A 6,324-nucleotide genomic window follows, 5' to 3' on the forward strand; every position below is an offset into this window, starting at 1 on the left:
TCAAAGGAGAAACCAAGTAAAGTTTAAAACCAAAAATAAGACCAAATGACTGGAAATAAAAATCATATCTCAATAATAACCCTGAACATTAATGGCCTAAACTCATCAATCAAATGACATCGACTGGCAGAATGGATTAAAAAGAAAGACCCAATAATATGCTGCCTGAAAGAGACTCATCTCATAGAAAAAGACATCCACAGACTAAAGGTGAAAGGATAGGAAAAAACCGACCACACACATGGACTCAGTAAAAAAAGCGGGGGTTTCCATCCTTATATCAGATAAAGTGGACTTCAAGCCAAAGTTAGTCAGAAGAGATAAAGAAGGACATTTCATACTGGTTAAGGGAACCATAAATCAGGAAGACATAACGATAGTAAATATTTATGCCCCAAACAATGGTGCATCCCTGTACATCAAACAAATCCTTCTCAATTTCAGGAATCAAATAGACCACAACACAATAATTCTGGGTGACTTTAATGCACCACTGTCACCACTAGATAGATCTTCCAAACAAAAACTAACAAAAGAAACCATAGAACTCAATAACACAATCAATAACCTAGACTTAATAGACATATATAGAATATTCCATCCATCAATGAGCGGATTCACTTCCTTCTCAGCAGCACATAGAACTTTCTCAAAAATAGACCATACGTTATGCCACTAAGCAGCCCTTAGGAAAAGCAAAAAATAGAGATACTGCCTTGTGTTCTATCAGATCATAATGGAATGAAATTAGAAATCAATGACAAAATAAAAAATACAAATTACTCCAACACCTGGACACTAAATAATATGCTATTGAATGAAACATGGATAACAGAAAACATCATGGAAGAGATAAAAAAAATTCTTAGAGGTCAATGAGAATGACGATGTAACATATCAAAATCACTGGGACACTATGAAAGGGGTACTAAGAGGAAAATTCATTGCATGGAGTGCATTCCAGAAAAGAATGAAAAGTCAACAACTAAATGACCTAACATTACAGCTCAAAGCCCTAGAAAAAGAAGAACAGAATAACACCAAAAGTAGTAGAAGACAGGAAATAATTAAAATCAGAGCTGAAATCAATGAAATTGAAACAAAAGAAACAATTCAAAAAATCGACAAAACAAAAAGTTCATTCTTTGAAAAAGTAAACAAAATAGACAAACCCTTATCCACACTAACAAAGAGAAGGAGAGAGAAGACTCAAATTACTAAAATACATGATGCAAAAGGAAATATCATGACAGACACCACTGAGTTACAGAACATAATGAGAAGCTACTTCGAAAATCTGTATTCCAACAAAATAGAAACCACCGAAGACATTGACAAATTTCTAGAGACATATGCTCCTCCCAAACTGAACCAAGAGGACATACACAATTTAAACAGATCAATATCAAGCAATGAAATAGAAGAAGCCATTAAAAATCTACCATCCAAGAAAAGCCCAGGACCAGCAGATTCTCAGCCGAGTTCTACAAGACCTTCAAAGAAGAACTCATTCCAATACTTCTCAAAGTATTCCAGGAAATAGAAAAGGAGGGTACCCTACTGAACTCATTCTATGAAGCTAAAATCACCCTCATACCCAAACCAGGAAAAGACACATCAAGGAAAGAAAATTTTAGACCAATATCCTTGATGAATATAGATGCAAAGATCCTTAACAAAATATTGGCAAACCATATCCAAAAACATATTAAGAAAATTGTGCACCATGATCAAGTGGGGTTCATTCCTGGAATGCAAGGATGGTTCAACATTCATAAATCAATAAACGTAATCCATCATGTCAATAGACTTAAGGATAAGAATCATATGGTTATATCAATTGTCGCAGAAAAAGCGTTTGACAAAATACAACACCCGCTTCTGCTCAAAACACTAGAAAAAATAGGGATAGTAGGAACATACCTAAACATTGTAAAGGCTATTTATTCTAAGCCCATGGCCAACATCATTCTTTTTTTTTTTTTTTCTAAAAATCATAGGCTTTTTAAATTCAATTAAGAGGTAGACAGATGAACATGGAAGGCTGTCCCATTTAACTACCCAAAGTCCATAGCTACTTCATTCATCCATCCCACACCACCAGAAATCTTAATAACAACCAAGATTGCCAGAAGGCTTTTTCTTCCTACTTCGTAGCAACAATGGTCAAAGAATTGTCTGCAAGGTTACTACTAAATGTTCACTGTGTCCAAAGAACCTCATCCCTCTAAGAAGTTCCCACATACACTGCAAGAACCTGCCACGGCAACAGGAGGGCAGAGTGCTGGTGACTATTCCTAGGAGACTACAAGGGAAGCTTCAGTACATGGTTTTGTTGTTAGATTCCTGTGCGTGTTACGGCAAAAGCTGGTGAAACCAACAAAGCAGAGGATACTCTCCCTGAAAGATGGCTCTGCATGGTTTAAAAAATAAAATAAAATAAAAAATAAACACACACACACACACACACACACACACACACAAGCTATCTTCAGAGACAACATTAAAACATAATGGAACTGAAGCCTGATACAAAAAATAGAGAAATAGGTACAGGAATTCACAGCCCAGAAGGAAAGGGGACCTCAGAAGGAACCAGTGGAAACCTGGCTATTTTACTTACATAGCTAATTTTGAGACAAGTCATATTTAGCACAACAGCAATCATAGCACAATTAACACTTCCTCCCACAGCTCCCAACATTTAAAGACTCCTGTCAGTCTTCAGTAACACTGTGATCATTCTTCCAGGGAGCAGGAATGTGTAAGGTGGTCCCAGACATCGACATCAAGTTCCATCTTGGCTTCACACTCTCAGGATGGCAATTTGAAGACTGCCATTATAGCAGCACTGATAACACCAGAAATGGGGACCGTGACAAACCAGGCCATAAAAATGTTGCGAAAGAGCCACCAGTCAACAGTCTTCTTGGATCGGAACCAACCAACAGATACGACAGAGCCCACTTTGCAATGTGTTGTGCTGATGGGAAGGCCAATATTTGATGCAATCACCACAGTGAGGGCAGACGCCAGCTCAATACTGAAGCCACTAGAGGGTGTGATTGGTGTCAGATCCTTTCCCATGGTTTGGATAACTCTCCTTCCCCAAACCCACAGCCCACTACAGATGCCGACACCGCCATAAAGTAGGAGCCATATTGGTACTGCCACTTTGGAAGAAACTTGCCCTGTGATATAAACCAGATACAGAGCAACCAAAGGACCGATGGCATTGCTGACGTCATTGCCACCGTGGGCAAATGACCCAAAGCAGACTGTAAGGATCTGCAGGAATTGGAAGAGGAGAGAGACTTCAGGCTTGTCCTGGTCAGATCATTCTTCCAGAGAGTCACTACTTCCTTTTCTGTCGCCCAGTCCCATCTCAGTCTTGACACTTAAGTCCATCTCAGATGCCGAGTGGAGATCAGACACAGCATTGTAGTAACTGGTGTAACTGTCCATTCGAATACACTTCTTGGTGTCTGCATTAGGCCACATCAGCCTCTCCATTTCTTCATCCTTCTATTCACCTTCTTTGGCACGGAATGAATCCAGGGGCATGCCACAAAATGCCATGGTGTAGGAAGTGTAGCTATTATTGCGTCTCAAGGGCTTATCTCCAGAATCTCCCATGCAGTCGCCTACCTTGGCCAGATGTAATTTATGGAGAAGCTCTTTGTACAAGCCGGAATCTTTATGCACAGTGTGATACTGGTAGTGGCCACTGGAGTTTATCTGGTTGCTGACAGCTTGACTGAACTGAACGAGGTTCCCATTAGGCAGCTGCACTGTGCCATTCATGGTGCCATCTATGCTGGTCTCTTCTTTCAGGTCCACACTGGGAAACCGCTCCCGCTCCGGAGCTTCCTCCAGATCTCCAAATTTGAACGATACCGTTCTCCCTTCCACCACAGCCCGGAGGGGCACAGTGGCCGGCCCCATCTCAGAAACAGGATTCCTATTCTCAACATCACTGAGAGACAACTTTGTTTCTTCATGGTCTTCTTTCAAGCTATTCTTTTTTTCCATTAAGGGGCTTTCAGAAGGACTAGACTTTATTTCTCGTTCAATTTTTCTCTTCATCCTGGGACAAAGAACCAGACGATAAAGGCACAGAAAACTGCGCATCCCACCGAGATGAGGATGGAACCCCACAGAGGAAGTTTGTCAAAGCCCAGCAACAGTGCCCCAGTATACATGATGGAAAAGAAGTTTATTCCAACTGTGCAGACATAAAAAACTGGCAAAGCTTGCAAGCCATTAGGAACTGGGTCTGCCTTGCGGCGGAACGCACGCACAAGAAAGAACAAGATTCCAGACATGATACCAGAAAGCAGTGGAGAGATGAACCAAGACATCACAATTTTTATCAGTTTGGACCACTTGACGACTTCTTGCCCCATAGCCACGAGGGAGAAACCAATGGTCGCACCAACAATACAATGGGTCCCAGAAATGGGGAGCTTCAAAAACGAAGTCACTATTGCCACACAGCAGAACCAAACATAGCACTGACTGAGCCGGCCATCAGCAGCTCCTGGCTCGAGTTGTACATGGTCACATCAATCAAGCCCTTCCGGATGGTCTCACTGACTTTGGCCCCCACCAAACCCACGGTTTCAAAGATGCTCGCTAGGATGCAGGCTTGCTTCAGGGTCACCACGCCCGAGCCCATGGCCCTACCGAACGAATTTGCTACATCATTGGCCCCCACGGAGAAGGCCAAGACGAACGCAAGGATGAAGCCCAGGACGAGCAGCCCGTACTCCACCAGCGGGACGGACGCGGTGCTCGCCATCAGCCGGGCCTCGGTGGATGCCATGCTCTCGAGTAGTGGTCTGATCAACCCGAGAAAGACTGAGCGGCTTCCGAGGTGTGTAAACAGAATGTGAGGTATCAAAACACGGTAATAAATAGCATATATTATATAAAATTAAATACTGTAAACTGCGGCTGGAGGCAGGCTGCGAAGTTACTCTAGAGGCTGCGCGATGGCGTCTGTTGTCTGGGGTGTCTTTGGCTCTGGAGGGCTGGAAGCACGGCGCAGGATTCCATGACGGACCGAGCGAGGGACGCAAGTTCACCCATGGGATCCCAGGGTCGCGCAGAAGAGACCAGACCCACCAGCGGCCATTGAGCTAGGAGGGCCCAGACGAAGGCTCCACCGCGCAGGGCCCATACGGGGAGTGGCTGGGGGCGCCTCAGCAGCAGAAATAAGAGAACACGCAGCGCTCACCAGCAGCCATCACTCTCCCAACATCATTCTTAATGGAGAAAAACTGAAACCATTCCCTTTAAAAATGGGAACAAGACAGGGATGTCCTCTTTCACCACTTCTATTCAACATTGTGCTCGAAACTCTAGCCAGAGCAATTAGGCAGACCAAAGAAATTAAAGGAATACAATAGGAGAAGAGGAACTTAAGCTGTCACTATTTGTGGATGACATGATTCTATATTTAGAGGATCCAAAAACCTCCTCCAGAAAACTTCTAGACCTCATCAATGAATTCAGCAAAATAGCAGGCTATAAAAATCAACATGCATAAATCTAAAGTATTTTTATATGCAAGCGACGAAACAGCTGAAAGGGAAATGAGGAAAACAACTCCATTTGCAATAGCCTCAAAAAGTAAAATACTTGGGCATCAATCTAACCAAAGAGGTAAAAGATCTCTACAATGAAAACTACAAAACATTGAAGAAAGAAATTGAGGAAGACCTTAGAAGATGGAAAGATCTCCCATGTTCTTCCATAGGCAGAATTAATATTGTCAAAATGGCCATACTTCCAAAAGTGCTATACAGATTCAATGCAATTCCAATGAAAATCCCAATGACGTACCTTACAGAAATAGAGCAAGCAATCATGAAATTCATCTGGAAGAATAAGAAACCCAGAATAGCTAAAGCAATCCTTAGCAGGAAGAATGAAACAGGGGGTATCGCAATACCAGAACTTCAACTATACTACAAAGCAATAGTAACAAAAACAGCATGGTATTGGCACCAAAATAGAAAGGTAGATCAATGGTACAGAATAGAGGACACGGACCCAAACCCAAATAAATACAATTTTCTCATACTACACAAAGGTGCCAAAAATATGCAATGGAGAAAATACAGCCTTTTCAACAAATGGTGCTGGGAAAACTGGAAAACCATATGCAATAGAATGAAACTAAACCCCTTCTCTCACCCTGCACAAAAATCAGCTCACAATGGATCAAGGACCTTGAAAGCAGACCAGAGACCCTGCATCTTATAGAAGAAAAAGTAGGTCCAAATCTTCAACATGTTGGCTTAGGACCAGACTTCCTTA

General features: G+C 42.2%; 1 pseudogene; it reads right to left on the reverse strand.

Moving 5' to 3' along the window:
• Positions 1-2,690: 2,690 nt before the first annotated feature.
• On the reverse strand, positions 2,691-4,825 carry LOC124983018 (sodium-dependent phosphate transporter 1-like; annotated as a pseudogene).
• Between the last annotated feature and the right edge of the window lie 1,499 nt (positions 4,826-6,324).

The sequence above is a fragment of the Sciurus carolinensis genome, chromosome 4 (genome assembly GCF_902686445.1).
Source record: "Sciurus carolinensis chromosome 4, mSciCar1.2, whole genome shotgun sequence".
Classification (NCBI taxonomy): Eukaryota; Metazoa; Chordata; class Mammalia; order Rodentia; family Sciuridae; genus Sciurus; species Sciurus carolinensis.